The following is a 15,419-nucleotide window of genomic DNA, read 5'->3' on the forward strand; positions in this document are numbered from 1 at the left end:
GCGTACAGTTTCACACTGTATATTTGTTTATTTAATGCAGGCAATTAACGGTATATTAATTGTCAGTCCAAGCTCAGCATTCATGGCACCTGACCTCTCCGGTTGAGGCAGATAATAATATGTGTATTCAGGCGCCTCGCGTGACATTATGAAATGAAACGAGTTTCTCAATTAGCAGTGTCACTGTGCACTATATAGGAGGTCGCACGACAGGCAAGGACATCACAACCCTAAACTACATTGCAATCGAATACATTGTCAAATTACTACTACTACTACTACTACCAAAGATGAAAGCTACACCAGTCATCTGTCCCAGGAGGAAGTCCATGGACAAGCGATTCTCTCTGATGGACAGCGAACGCCGTTTCAAAAGAGAGCCTGCGACCAGATTGTCCTGCTCAATTTGAAGTTGTCCGGCCTGCTGTCCAGATACACCAAGGCCAGCACGGCAAATCATCGTTCCTCCAGATATAGCCTAAGACTGAGACTTGCCGTTGTAGAGGGCCTCAGAGACATGTACTACGATTACGCTTACAGCAAAGCCCAGATTGTTGCAGATCTACGGCATGAAATGTTTGGAGAAAATGTACAGATCATTGCAGACGACATGTCAGACTCCGAATCGGATGAGGACTACTGAGCTTTTACCACAGAATACGCATTGACTGCGGAAAACGGCTCTTCTTAGAGCCAGGCAAGATTTTTGAAAAGATACCTCTATCACACGTCAATCAACATCAGACATGTAATACACATTCACGTGTAATAAATATGTCCACACACACACACACACACACACACACACACACACACACACACACACACACACACACACACACTGCATTGGGTGAATCATCATATTACATGCACAATATTGAATTTCACCAAAACAAAACCCAGTCCAAAGAATTACCCCCCTTCCAAATTAGAAATGATAGAAAAATACAACAAGGTGTGAAAAACAACCACCACCAACATACACACGTCCCATATACATGTAGTCCACCACCACCCCTCCCTTCTTTTCATCTGACCGCAAACTGTGCCCTCGACACAAAACAACATTAACAACCCGCACGATGTCAAAATAAACATTTTAAAACCAGTCATTACTTCCGTCCAGTATTTTGTACAGGAACGAAATAATCCCAATCATCTCGTACAAAACGTGTACACTGGTCATGTCGTAAAGTTAACGCAGGTTAAGTGTCTACGGCCATATCACGTTGAAAGCACCGGTTCTCGTCCGATCACCGAAGTTAAGCAACGTCGAGCTTGGTTAGTACTTGGATGGGTGACCGCCTGGGAATACCAAGTGTCGTAGACTTTTATGTTTTCTATTTCATTTTTAAAATCACATTTCTATGCCAACGATTGCATTACTGTAGCAATTTCATTCATTTTTTATTACATTTTCAACAGTGAAATAGTATAATTTATCCAGTGAATAAAAATTATATTTTTACTACAGTAATACCCCCTCTCTCTCTCTCTCTCTCTCTCTCTCTCTCTCTCTCTCTAGATATATATATATAATATATATATATATATATACAATTGTACATTATTTGTCTCTCGCCACATTTACGAATACAGAACGTCGTTTAGCCGAAAAGGGGGAAAACTCCGATTCTTTTTTTACTTACTCAAACAGGACTGGAAAAAGTCATTAATTCCGTATCAAATCAGCACAATCAATAAATGACCATTCAAAGAATAATAATTATTAAAATCAAATCATAATCAATTCCACGCCAAATGACGCGTACAGTTTCACACTGTATATTTGTTTATTTAATGCAGGCAATTAACGGTATATTAATTGTCAGTCCAAGCTCAGCATTCATGGCACCTGACCTCTCCGGTTGAGGCAGATAATAATATGTGTATTCAGGCGCCTCGCGTGACATTATGAAATGAAACGAGTTTCTCAATTAGCAGTGTCACTGTGCACTATATAGGAGGTCGCACGACAGGCAAGGACATCACAACCCTAAACTACATTGCAATCGAATACATTGTCAAATTACTACTACTACTACTACTACCAAAGATGAAAGCTACACCAGTCATCTGTCCCAGGAGGAAGTCCATGGACAAGCGATTCTCTCTGATGGACAGCGAACGCCGTTTCAAGAGAGCCTGCGACCAGATTGTCCTGCTCAATTTGAAGTTGTCCGGCCTGCTGTCCAGATACACCAAGGCCAGCACGGCAAATCATCGTTCCTCCAGATATAGCCTAAGACTGAGACTTGCCGTTGTAGAGGGCCTCAGAGACATGTACTACGATTACGCTTACAGCAAAGCCCAGATTGTTGCAGATCTACGGCATGAAATGTTTGGAGAAAATGTACAGATCATTGCAGACGACATGTCAGACTCCGAATCGGATGAGGACTACTGAGCTTTTACCACAGAATACGCATTGACTGCGGAAAACGGCTCTTCTTAGAGCCAGGCAAGATTTTTGAAAAGATACCTCTATCACACGTCAATCAACATCAGACATGTAATACACATTCACGTGTAATAAATATGTCCACACACACACACACACACACACACACACACACACACACACACACACACACACACACACACACACACACACACACTGCATTGGGTGAATCATCATATTACATGCACAATATTGAATTTCACCAAAACAAAACCCAGTCCAAAGAATTACCCCCCTTCCAAATTAGAAATGATAGAAAAATACAACAAGGTGTGAAAAACAACCACCACCAACATACACACGTCCCATATACATGTAGTCCACCACCACCCCTCCCTTCTTTTCATCTGACCGCAAACTGTGCCCTCGACACAAAACAACATTAACAACCCGCACGATGTCAAAATAAACATTTTAAAACCAGTCATTACTTCCGTCCAGTATTTTGTACAGGAACGAAATAATCCCAATCATCTCGTACAAAACGTGTACACTGGTCATGTCGTAAAGTTAACGCAGGTTAAGTGTCTACGGCCATATCACGTTGAAAGCACCGGTTCTCGTCCGATCACCGAAGTTAAGCAACGTCGAGCTTGGTTAGTACTTGGATGGGTGACCGCCTGGGAATACCAAGTGTCGTAGACTTTTATGTTTTCTATTTCATTTTTAAAATCACATTTCTATGCCAACGATTGCATTACTGTAGCAATTTCATTCATTTTTTATTACATTTTCAACAGTGAAATAGTATAATTTATCCAGTGAATAAAAATTATATTTTTACTACAGTAATACCCCCTCTCTCTCTCTCTCTCTCTCTCTCTCTCTCTCTCTAGATATATATATAATATATATATATATATATACAATTGTACATTATTTGTCTCTCGCCACATTTACGAATACAGAACGTCGTTTAGCCGAAAAGGGGGAAAACTCCGATTCTTTTTTTACTTACTCAAACAGGACTGGAAAAAGTCATTAATTCCGTATCAAATCAGCACAATCAATAAATGACCATTCAAAGAATAATAATTATTAAAATCAAATCATAATCAATTCCACGCCAAATGACGCGTACAGTTTCACACTGTATATTTGTTTATTTAATGCAGGCAATTAACGGTATATTAATTGTCAGTCCAAGCTCAGCATTCATGGCACCTGACCTCTCCGGTTGAGGCAGATAATAATATGTGTATTCAGGCGCCTCGCGTGACATTATGAAATGAAACGAGTTTCTCAATTAGCAGTGTCACTGTGCACTATATAGGAGGTCGCACGACAGGCAAGGACATCACAACCCTAAACTACATTGCAATCGAATACATTGTCAAATTACTACTACTACTACTACTACCAAAGATGAAAGCTACACCAGTCATCTGTCCCAGGAGGAAGTCCATGGACAAGCGATTCTCTCTGATGGACAGCGAACGCCGTTTCAAGAGAGCCTGCGACCAGATTGTCCTGCTCAATTTGAAGTTGTCCGGCCTGCTGTCCAGATACACCAAGGCCAGCACGGCAAATCATCGTTCCTCCAGATATAGCCTAAGACTGAGACTTGCCGTTGTAGAGGGCCTCAGAGACATGTACTACGATTACGCTTACAGCAAAGCCCAGATTGTTGCAGATCTACGGCATGAAATGTTTGGAGAAAATGTACAGATCATTGCAGACGACATGTCAGACTCCGAATCGGATGAGGACTACTGAGCTTTTACCACAGAATACGCATTGACTGCGGAAAACGGCTCTTCTTAGAGCCAGGCAAGATTTTTGAAAAGATACCTCTATCACACGTCAATCAACATCAGACATGTAATACACATTCACGTGTAATAAATATGTCCACACACACACACACACACACACACACACACACACACACACACACACACACACACACTGCATTGGGTGAATCATCATATTACATGCACAATATTGAATTTCACCAAAACAAAACCCAGTCCAAAGAATTACCCCCCTTCCAAATTAGAAATGATAGAAAAATACAACAAGGTGTGAAAAACAACCACCACCAACATACACACGTCCCATATACATGTAGTCCACCACCACCCCTCCCTTCTTTTCATCTGACCGCAAACTGTGCCCTCGACACAAAACAACATTAACAACCCGCACGATGTCAAAATAAACATTTTAAAACCAGTCATTACTTCCGTCCAGTATTTTGTACAGGAACGAAATAATCCCAATCATCTCGTACAAAACGTGTACACTGGTCATGTCGTAAAGTTAACGCAGGTTAAGTGTCTACGGCCATATCACGTTGAAAGCACCGGTTCTCGTCCGATCACCGAAGTTAAGCAACGTCGAGCTTGGTTAGTACTTGGATGGGTGACCGCCTGGGAATACCAAGTGTCGTAGACTTTTATGTTTTCTATTTCATTTTTAAAATCACATTTCTATGCCAACGATTGCATTACTGTAGCAATTTCATTCATTTTTTATTACATTTTCAACAGTGAAATAGTATAATTTATCCAGTGAATAAAAATTATATTTTTACTACAGTAATACCCCCTCTCTCTCTCTCTCTCTCTCTCTCTCTCTCTCTCTAGATATATATATAATATATATATATATATATACAATTGTACATTATTTGTCTCTCGCCACATTTACGAATACAGAACGTCGTTTAGCCGAAAAGGGGGAAAACTCCGATTCTTTTTTTACTTACTCAAACAGGACTGGAAAAAGTCATTAATTCCGTATCAAATCAGCACAATCAATAAATGACCATTCAAAGAATAATAATTATTAAAATCAAATCATAATCAATTCCACGCCAAATGACGCGTACAGTTTCACACTGTATATTTGTTTATTTAATGCAGGCAATTAACGGTATATTAATTGTCAGTCCAAGCTCAGCATTCATGGCACCTGACCTCTCCGGTTGAGGCAGATAATAATATGTGTATTCAGGCGCCTCGCGTGACATTATGAAATGAAACGAGTTTCTCAATTAGCAGTGTCACTGTGCACTATATAGGAGGTCGCACGACAGGCAAGGACATCACAACCCTAAACTACATTGCAATCGAATACATTGTCAAATTACTACTACTACTACTACTACCAAAGATGAAAGCTACACCAGTCATCTGTCCCAGGAGGAAGTCCATGGACAAGCGATTCTCTCTGATGGACAGCGAACGCCGTTTCAAGAGAGCCTGCGACCAGATTGTCCTGCTCAATTTGAAGTTGTCCGGCCTGCTGTCCAGATACACCAAGGCCAGCACGGCAAATCATCGTTCCTCCAGATATAGCCTAAGACTGAGACTTGCCGTTGTAGAGGGCCTCAGAGACATGTACTACGATTACGCTTACAGCAAAGCCCAGATTGTTGCAGATCTACGGCATGAAATGTTTGGAGAAAATGTACAGATCATTGCAGACGACATGTCAGACTCCGAATCGGATGAGGACTACTGAGCTTTTACCACAGAATACGCATTGACTGCGGAAAACGGCTCTTCTTAGAGCCAGGCAAGATTTTTGAAAAGATACCTCTATCACACGTCAATCAACATCAGACATGTAATACACATTCACGTGTAATAAATATGTCCACACACACACACACACACACACACACACACACACACACACACACACACACACACACACACACACACACACACACACACTGCATTGGGTGAATCATCATATTACATGCACAATATTGAATTTCACCAAAACAAAACCCAGTCCAAAGAATTACCCCCCTTCCAAATTAGAAATGATAGAAAAATACAACAAGGTGTGAAAAACAACCACCACCAACATACACACGTCCCATATACATGTAGTCCACCACCACCCCTCCCTTCTTTTCATCTGACCGCAAACTGTGCCCTCGACACAAAACAACATTAACAACCCGCACGATGTCAAAATAAACATTTTAAAACCAGTCATTACTTCCGTCCAGTATTTTGTACAGGAACGAAATAATCCCAATCATCTCGTACAAAACGTGTACACTGGTCATGTCGTAAAGTTAACGCAGGTTAAGTGTCTACGGCCATATCACGTTGAAAGCACCGGTTCTCGTCCGATCACCGAAGTTAAGCAACGTCGAGCTTGGTTAGTACTTGGATGGGTGACCGCCTGGGAATACCAAGTGTCGTAGACTTTTATGTTTTCTATTTCATTTTTAAAATCACATTTCTATGCCAACGATTGCATTACTGTAGCAATTTCATTCATTTTTTATTACATTTTCAACAGTGAAATAGTATAATTTATCCAGTGAATAAAAATTATATTTTTACTACAGTAATACCCCCCCTCTCTCTCTCTCTCTCTCTCTCTCTCTCTCTCTCTAGATATATATATAATATATATATATATATATACAATTGTACATTATTTGTCTCTCGCCACATTTACGAATACAGAACGTCGTTTAGCCGAAAAGGGGGAAAACTCCGATTCTTTTTTTACTTACTCAAACAGGACTGGAAAAAGTCATTAATTCCGTATCAAATCAGCACAATCAATAAATGACCATTCAAAGAATAATAATTATTAAAATCAAATCATAATCAATTCCACGCCAAATGACGCGTACAGTTTCACACTGTATATTTGTTTATTTAATGCAGGCAATTAACGGTATATTAATTGTCAGTCCAAGCTCAGCATTCATGGCACCTGACCTCTCCGGTTGAGGCAGATAATAATATGTGTATTCAGGCGCCTCGCGTGACATTATGAAATGAAACGAGTTTCTCAATTAGCAGTGTCACTGTGCACTATATAGGAGGTCGCACGACAGGCAAGGACATCACAACCCTAAACTACATTGCAATCGAATACATTGTCAAATTACTACTACTACTACTACTACCAAAGATGAAAGCTACACCAGTCATCTGTCCCAGGAGGAAGTCCATGGACAAGCGATTCTCTCTGATGGACAGCGAACGCCGTTTCAAGAGAGCCTGCGACCAGATTGTCCTGCTCAATTTGAAGTTGTCCGGCCTGCTGTCCAGATACACCAAGGCCAGCACGGCAAATCATCGTTCCTCCAGATATAGCCTAAGACTGAGACTTGCCGTTGTAGAGGGCCTCAGAGACATGTACTACGATTACGCTTACAGCAAAGCCCAGATTGTTGCAGATCTACGGCATGAAATGTTTGGAGAAAATGTACAGATCATTGCAGACGACATGTCAGACTCCGAATCGGATGAGGACTACTGAGCTTTTACCACAGAATACGCATTGACTGCGGAAAACGGCTCTTCTTAGAGCCAGGCAAGATTTTTGAAAAGATACCTCTATCACACGTCAATCAACATCAGACATGTAATACACATTCACGTGTAATAAATATGTCCACACACACACACACACACACACACACACACACACACACACACACACACACACACACACACACACACACACACTGCATTGGGTGAATCATCATATTACATGCACAATATTGAATTTCACCAAAACAAAACCCAGTCCAAAGAATTACCCCCCTTCCAAATTAGAAATGATAGAAAAATACAACAAGGTGTGAAAAACAACCACCACCAACATACACACGTCCCATATACATGTAGTCCACCACCACCCCTCCCTTCTTTTCATCTGACCGCAAACTGTGCCCTCGACACAAAACAACATTAACAACCCGCACGATGTCAAAATAAACATTTTAAAACCAGTCATTACTTCCGTCCAGTATTTTGTACAGGAACGAAATAATCCCAATCATCTCGTACAAAACGTGTACACTGGTCATGTCGTAAAGTTAACGCAGGTTAAGTGTCTACGGCCATATCACGTTGAAAGCACCGGTTCTCGTCCGATCACCGAAGTTAAGCAACGTCGAGCTTGGTTAGTACTTGGATGGGTGACCGCCTGGGAATACCAAGTGTCGTAGACTTTTATGTTTTCTATTTCATTTTTAAAATCACATTTCTATGCCAACGATTGCATTACTGTAGCAATTTCATTCATTTTTTATTACATTTTCAACAGTGAAATAGTATAATTTATCCAGTGAATAAAAATTATATTTTTACTACAGTAATACCCCCTCTCTCTCTCTCTCTCTCTCTCTCTCTCTCTCTCTCTAGATATATATATAATATATATATATATATATACAATTGTACATTATTTGTCTCTCGCCACATTTACGAATACAGAACGTCGTTTAGCCGAAAAGGGGGAAAACTCCGATTCTTTTTTTACTTACTCAAACAGGACTGGAAAAAGTCATTAATTCCGTATCAAATCAGCACAATCAATAAATGACCATTCAAAGAATAATAATTATTAAAATCAAATCATAATCAATTCCACGCCAAATGACGCGTACAGTTTCACACTGTATATTTGTTTATTTAATGCAGGCAATTAACGGTATATTAATTGTCAGTCCAAGCTCAGCATTCATGGCACCTGACCTCTCCGGTTGAGGCAGATAATAATATGTGTATTCAGGCGCCTCGCGTGACATTATGAAATGAAACGAGTTTCTCAATTAGCAGTGTCACTGTGCACTATATAGGAGGTCGCACGACAGGCAAGGACATCACAACCCTAAACTACATTGCAATCGAATACATTGTCAAATTACTACTACTACTACTACTACCAAAGATGAAAGCTACACCAGTCATCTGTCCCAGGAGGAAGTCCATGGACAAGCGATTCTCTCTGATGGACAGCGAACGCCGTTTCAAGAGAGCCTGCGACCAGATTGTCCTGCTCAATTTGAAGTTGTCCGGCCTGCTGTCCAGATACACCAAGGCCAGCACGGCAAATCATCGTTCCTCCAGATATAGCCTAAGACTGAGACTTGCCGTTGTAGAGGGCCTCAGAGACATGTACTACGATTACGCTTACAGCAAAGCCCAGATTGTTGCAGATCTACGGCATGAAATGTTTGGAGAAAATGTACAGATCATTGCAGACGACATGTCAGACTCCGAATCGGATGAGGACTACTGAGCTTTTACCACAGAATACGCATTGACTGCGGAAAACGGCTCTTCTTAGAGCCAGGCAAGATTTTTGAAAAGATACCTCTATCACACGTCAATCAACATCAGACATGTAATACACATTCACGTGTAATAAATATGTCCACACACACACACACACACACACACACACACACACACACACACTGCATTGGGTGAATCATCATATTACATGCACAATATTGAATTTCACCAAAACAAAACCCAGTCCAAAGAATTACCCCCCTTCCAAATTAGAAATGATAGAAAAATACAACAAGGTGTGAAAAACAACCACCACCAACATACACACGTCCCATATACATGTAGTCCACCACCACCCCTCCCTTCTTTTCATCTGACCGCAAACTGTGCCCTCGACACAAAACAACATTAACAACCCGCACGATGTCAAAATAAACATTTTAAAACCAGTCATTACTTCCGTCCAGTATTTTGTACAGGAACGAAATAATCCCAATCATCTCGTACAAAACGTGTACACTGGTCATGTCGTAAAGTTAACGCAGGTTAAGTGTCTACGGCCATATCACGTTGAAAGCACCGGTTCTCGTCCGATCACCGAAGTTAAGCAACGTCGAGCTTGGTTAGTACTTGGATGGGTGACCGCCTGGGAATACCAAGTGTCGTAGACTTTTATGTTTTCTATTTCATTTTTAAAATCACATTTCTATGCCAACGATTGCATTACTGTAGCAATTTCATTCATTTTTTATTACATTTTCAACAGTGAAATAGTATAATTTATCCAGTGAATAAAAATTATATTTTTACTACAGTAATACCCCCTCTCTCTCTCTCTCTCTCTCTCTCTCTCTCTCTCTCTAGATATATATATAATATATATATATATATATACAATTGTACATTATTTGTCTCTCGCCACATTTACGAATACAGAACGTCGTTTAGCCGAAAAGGGGGAAAACTCCGATTCTTTTTTTACTTACTCAAACAGGACTGGAAAAAGTCATTAATTCCGTATCAAATCAGCACAATCAATAAATGACCATTCAAAGAATAATAATTATTAAAATCAAATCATAATCAATTCCACGCCAAATGACGCGTACAGTTTCACACTGTATATTTGTTTATTTAATGCAGGCAATTAACGGTATATTAATTGTCAGTCCAAGCTCAGCATTCATGGCACCTGACCTCTCCGGTTGAGGCAGATAATAATATGTGTATTCAGGCGCCTCGCGTGACATTATGAAATGAAACGAGTTTCTCAATTAGCAGTGTCACTGTGCACTATATAGGAGGTCGCACGACAGGCAAGGACATCACAACCCTAAACTACATTGCAATCGAATACATTGTCAAATTACTACTACTACTACTACTACCAAAGATGAAAGCTACACCAGTCATCTGTCCCAGGAGGAAGTCCATGGACAAGCGATTCTCTCTGATGGACAGCGAACGCCGTTTCAAGAGAGCCTGCGACCAGATTGTCCTGCTCAATTTGAAGTTGTCCGGCCTGCTGTCCAGATACACCAAGGCCAGCACGGCAAATCATCGTTCCTCCAGATATAGCCTAAGACTGAGACTTGCCGTTGTAGAGGGCCTCAGAGACATGTACTACGATTACGCTTACAGCAAAGCCCAGATTGTTGCAGATCTACGGCATGAAATGTTTGGAGAAAATGTACAGATCATTGCAGACGACATGTCAGACTCCGAATCGGATGAGGACTACTGAGCTTTTACCACAGAATACGCATTGACTGCGGAAAACGGCTCTTCTTAGAGCCAGGCAAGATTTTTGAAAAGATACCTCTATCACACGTCAATCAACATCAGACATGTAATACACATTCACGTGTAATAAATATGTCCACACACACACACACACACACACACACACACACACACACACACACACACACACACACACACACACACACACACACACACACACTGCATTGGGTGAATCATCATATTACATGCACAATATTGAATTTCACCAAAACAAAACCCAGTCCAAAGAATTACCCCCCTTCCAAATTAGAAATGATAGAAAAATACAACAAGGTGTGAAAAACAACCACCACCAACATACACACGTCCCATATACATGTAGTCCACCACCACCCCTCCCTTCTTTTCATCTGACCGCAAACTGTGCCCTCGACACAAAACAACATTAACAACCCGCACGATGTCAAAATAAACATTTTAAAACCAGTCATTACTTCCGTCCAGTATTTTGTACAGGAACGAAATAATCCCAATCATCTCGTACAAAACGTGTACACTGGTCATGTCGTAAAGTTAACGCAGGTTAAGTGTCTACGGCCATATCACGTTGAAAGCACCGGTTCTCGTCCGATCACCGAAGTTAAGCAACGTCGAGCTTGGTTAGTACTTGGATGGGTGACCGCCTGGGAATACCAAGTGTCGTAGACTTTTATGTTTTCTATTTCATTTTTAAAATCACATTTCTATGCCAACGATTGCATTACTGTAGCAATTTCATTCATTTTTTATTACATTTTCAACAGTGAAATAGTATAATTTATCCAGTGAATAAAAATTATATTTTTACTACAGTAATACCCCCTCTCTCTCTCTCTCTCTCTCTCTCTCTCTCTCTCTCTAGATATATATATAATATATATATATATATATACAATTGTACATTATTTGTCTCTCGCCACATTTACGAATACAGAACGTCGTTTAGCCGAAAAGGGGGAAAACTCCGATTCTTTTTTTACTTACTCAAACAGGACTGGAAAAAGTCATTAATTCCGTATCAAATCAGCACAATCAATAAATGACCATTCAAAGAATAATAATTATTAAAATCAAATCATAATCAATTCCACGCCAAATGACGCGTACAGTTTCACACTGTATATTTGTTTATTTAATGCAGGCAATTAACGGTATATTAATTGTCAGTCCAAGCTCAGCATTCATGGCACCTGACCTCTCCGGTTGAGGCAGATAATAATATGTGTATTCAGGCGCCTCGCGTGACATTATGAAATGAAACGAGTTTCTCAATTAGCAGTGTCACTGTGCACTATATAGGAGGTCGCACGACAGGCAAGGACATCACAACCCTAAACTACATTGCAATCGAATACATTGTCAAATTACTACTACTACTACTACTACCAAAGATGAAAGCTACACCAGTCATCTGTCCCAGGAGGAAGTCCATGGACAAGCGATTCTCTCTGATGGACAGCGAACGCCGTTTCAAGAGAGCCTGCGACCAGATTGTCCTGCTCAATTTGAAGTTGTCCGGCCTGCTGTCCAGATACACCAAGGCCAGCACGGCAAATCATCGTTCCTCCAGATATAGCCTAAGACTGAGACTTGCCGTTGTAGAGGGCCTCAGAGACATGTACTACGATTACGCTTACAGCAAAGCCCAGATTGTTGCAGATCTACGGCATGAAATGTTTGGAGAAAATGTACAGATCATTGCAGACGACATGTCAGACTCCGAATCGGATGAGGACTACTGAGCTTTTACCACAGAATACGCATTGACTGCGGAAAACGGCTCTTCTTAGAGCCAGGCAAGATTTTTGAAAAGATACCTCTATCACACGTCAATCAACATCAGACATGTAATACACATTCACGTGTAATAAATATGTCCACACACACACACACACACACACACACACACACACACACACTGCATTGGGTGAATCATCATATTACATGCACAATATTGAATTTCACCAAAACAAAACCCAGTCCAAAGAATTACCCCCCTTCCAAATTAGAAATGATAGAAAAATACAACAAGGTGTGAAAAACAACCACCACCAACATACACACGTCCCATATACATGTAGTCCACCACCACCCCTCCCTTCTTTTCATCTGACCGCAAACTGTGCCCTCGACACAAAACAACATTAACAACCCGCACGATGTCAAAATAAACATTTTAAAACCAGTCATTACTTCCGTCCAGTATTTTGTACAGGAACGAAATAATCCCAATCATCTCGTACAAAACGTGTACACTGGTCATGTCGTAAAGTTAACGCAGGTTAAGTGTCTACGGCCATATCACGTTGAAAGCACCGGTTCTCGTCCGATCACCGAAGTTAAGCAACGTCGAGCTTGGTTAGTACTTGGATGGGTGACCGCCTGGGAATACCAAGTGTCGTAGACTTTTATGTTTTCTATTTCATTTTTAAAATCACATTTCTATGCCAACGATTGCATTACTGTAGCAATTTCATTCATTTTTTATTACATTTTCAACAGTGAAATAGTATAATTTATCCAGTGAATAAAAATTATATTTTTACTACAGTAATACCCCCTCTCTCTCTCTCTCTCTCTCTCTCTCTCTCTCTCTCTAGATATATATATAATATATATATATATATATACAATTGTACATTATTTGTCTCTCGCCACATTTACGAATACAGAACGTCGTTTAGCCGAAAAGGGGGAAAACTCCGATTCTTTTTTTACTTACTCAAACAGGACTGGAAAAAGTCATTAATTCCGTATCAAATCAGCACAATCAATAAATGACCATTCAAAGAATAATAATTATTAAAATCAAATCATAATCAATTCCACGCCAAATGACGCGTACAGTTTCACACTGTATATTTGTTTATTTAATGCAGGCAATTAACGGTATATTAATTGTCAGTCCAAGCTCAGCATTCATGGCACCTGACCTCTCCGGTTGAGGCAGATAATAATATGTGTATTCAGGCGCCTCGCGTGACATTATGAAATGAAACGAGTTTCTCAATTAGCAGTGTCACTGTGCACTATATAGGAGGTCGCACGACAGGCAAGGACATCACAACCCTAAACTACATTGCAATCGAATACATTGTCAAATTACTACTACTACTACTACTACCAAAGATGAAAGCTACACCAGTCATCTGTCCCAGGAGGAAGTCCATGGACAAGCGATTCTCTCTGATGGACAGCGAACGCCGTTTCAAGAGAGCCTGCGACCAGATTGTCCTGCTCAATTTGAAGTTGTCCGGCCTGCTGTCCAGATACACCAAGGCCAGCACGGCAAATCATCGTTCCTCCAGATATAGCCTAAGACTGAGACTTGCCGTTGTAGAGGGCCTCAGAGACATGTACTACGATTACGCTTACAGCAAAGCCCAGATTGTTGCAGATCTACGGCATGAAATGTTTGGAGAAAATGTACAGATCATTGCAGACGACATGTCAGACTCCGAATCGGATGAGGACTACTGAGCTTTTACCACAGAATACGCATTGACTGCGGAAAACGGCTCTTCTTAGAGCCAGGCAAGATTTTTGAAAAGATACCTCTATCACACGTCAATCAACATCAGACATGTAATACACATTCACGTGTAATAAATATGTCCACACACACACACACACACACACACACACACACACACACACACACACACACACACACACACTGCATTGGGTGAATCATCATATTACATGCACAATATTGAATTTCACCAAAACAAAACCCAGTCCAAAGAATTACCCCCCTTCCAAATTAGAAATGATAGAAAAATACAACAAGGTGTGAAAAACAACCACCACCAACATACACACGTCCCATATACATGTAGTCCACCACCACCCCTCCCTTCTTTTCATCTGACCGCAAACTGTGCCCTCGACACAAAACAACATTAACAACCCGCACGATGTCAAAATAAACATTTTAAAACCAGTCATTACTTCCGTCCAGTATTTTGTACAGGAACGAAATAATCCCAATCATCTCGTACAAAACGTGTACACTGGTCATGTCGTAAAGTTAACGCAGGTTAAGTGTCTACGGCCATATCACGTTGAAAGCACCGGTTCTCGTCCGATCACCGAAGTTAAGCAACGTCGAGCTTGGTTAGTACTTGGATGGGTGACCGCCTGGGAATACCAAGTGTCGTAGACTT

General features: G+C 40.6%; 9 non-coding genes across 9 annotated transcripts; all 9 read left to right on the plus strand.

The window, feature by feature from the left end:
• The first annotated feature begins 1,211 nt into the window (after nt 1-1,211).
• On the plus strand, nt 1,212-1,330 carry LOC125677757 (5S ribosomal RNA). The gene has a single exon (XR_007371262.2). It is a non-coding gene; the product is annotated as a 5S ribosomal RNA (ribosomal RNA).
• Nucleotides 1,331-2,987: 1,657 nt separating this feature from the next.
• Nucleotides 2,988-3,106, plus strand: LOC130047505 (5S ribosomal RNA). The gene has a single exon (XR_008796397.1). It is a non-coding gene; the product is annotated as a 5S ribosomal RNA (ribosomal RNA).
• Nucleotides 3,107-4,739: 1,633 nt separating this feature from the next.
• On the plus strand, nt 4,740-4,858 carry LOC125677778 (5S ribosomal RNA). The gene has a single exon (XR_007371282.2). It is a non-coding gene; the product is annotated as a 5S ribosomal RNA (ribosomal RNA).
• Nucleotides 4,859-6,513: 1,655 nt separating this feature from the next.
• LOC125648512 (5S ribosomal RNA) lies at nt 6,514-6,632 on the plus strand. The gene has a single exon (XR_007360331.1). It is a non-coding gene; the product is annotated as a 5S ribosomal RNA (ribosomal RNA).
• Nucleotides 6,633-8,283: 1,651 nt separating this feature from the next.
• Nucleotides 8,284-8,402, plus strand: LOC130047480 (5S ribosomal RNA). The gene has a single exon (XR_008796370.1). It is a non-coding gene; the product is annotated as a 5S ribosomal RNA (ribosomal RNA).
• Nucleotides 8,403-10,023: 1,621 nt separating this feature from the next.
• Nucleotides 10,024-10,142, plus strand: LOC125648516 (5S ribosomal RNA). The gene has a single exon (XR_007360334.1). It is a non-coding gene; the product is annotated as a 5S ribosomal RNA (ribosomal RNA).
• Nucleotides 10,143-11,803: 1,661 nt separating this feature from the next.
• On the plus strand, nt 11,804-11,922 carry LOC125648517 (5S ribosomal RNA). Its single transcript, XR_007360335.1, has one exon. It is a non-coding gene; the product is annotated as a 5S ribosomal RNA (ribosomal RNA).
• Nucleotides 11,923-13,541: 1,619 nt separating this feature from the next.
• On the plus strand, nt 13,542-13,660 carry LOC125648518 (5S ribosomal RNA). Its single transcript, XR_007360337.1, has one exon. It is a non-coding gene; the product is annotated as a 5S ribosomal RNA (ribosomal RNA).
• A 1,639-nt stretch (nt 13,661-15,299) lies between these two features.
• LOC125648519 (5S ribosomal RNA) lies at nt 15,300-15,418 on the plus strand. Its single transcript, XR_007360338.1, has one exon. It is a non-coding gene; the product is annotated as a 5S ribosomal RNA (ribosomal RNA).
• Nucleotide 15,419: the final 1 nt, after the last annotated feature.

This window comes from Ostrea edulis, chromosome 6 (genome assembly GCF_947568905.1).
Source record: "Ostrea edulis chromosome 6, xbOstEdul1.1, whole genome shotgun sequence".
Lineage (NCBI taxonomy): Eukaryota > Metazoa > Mollusca > Bivalvia > Ostreida > Ostreidae > Ostrea > Ostrea edulis.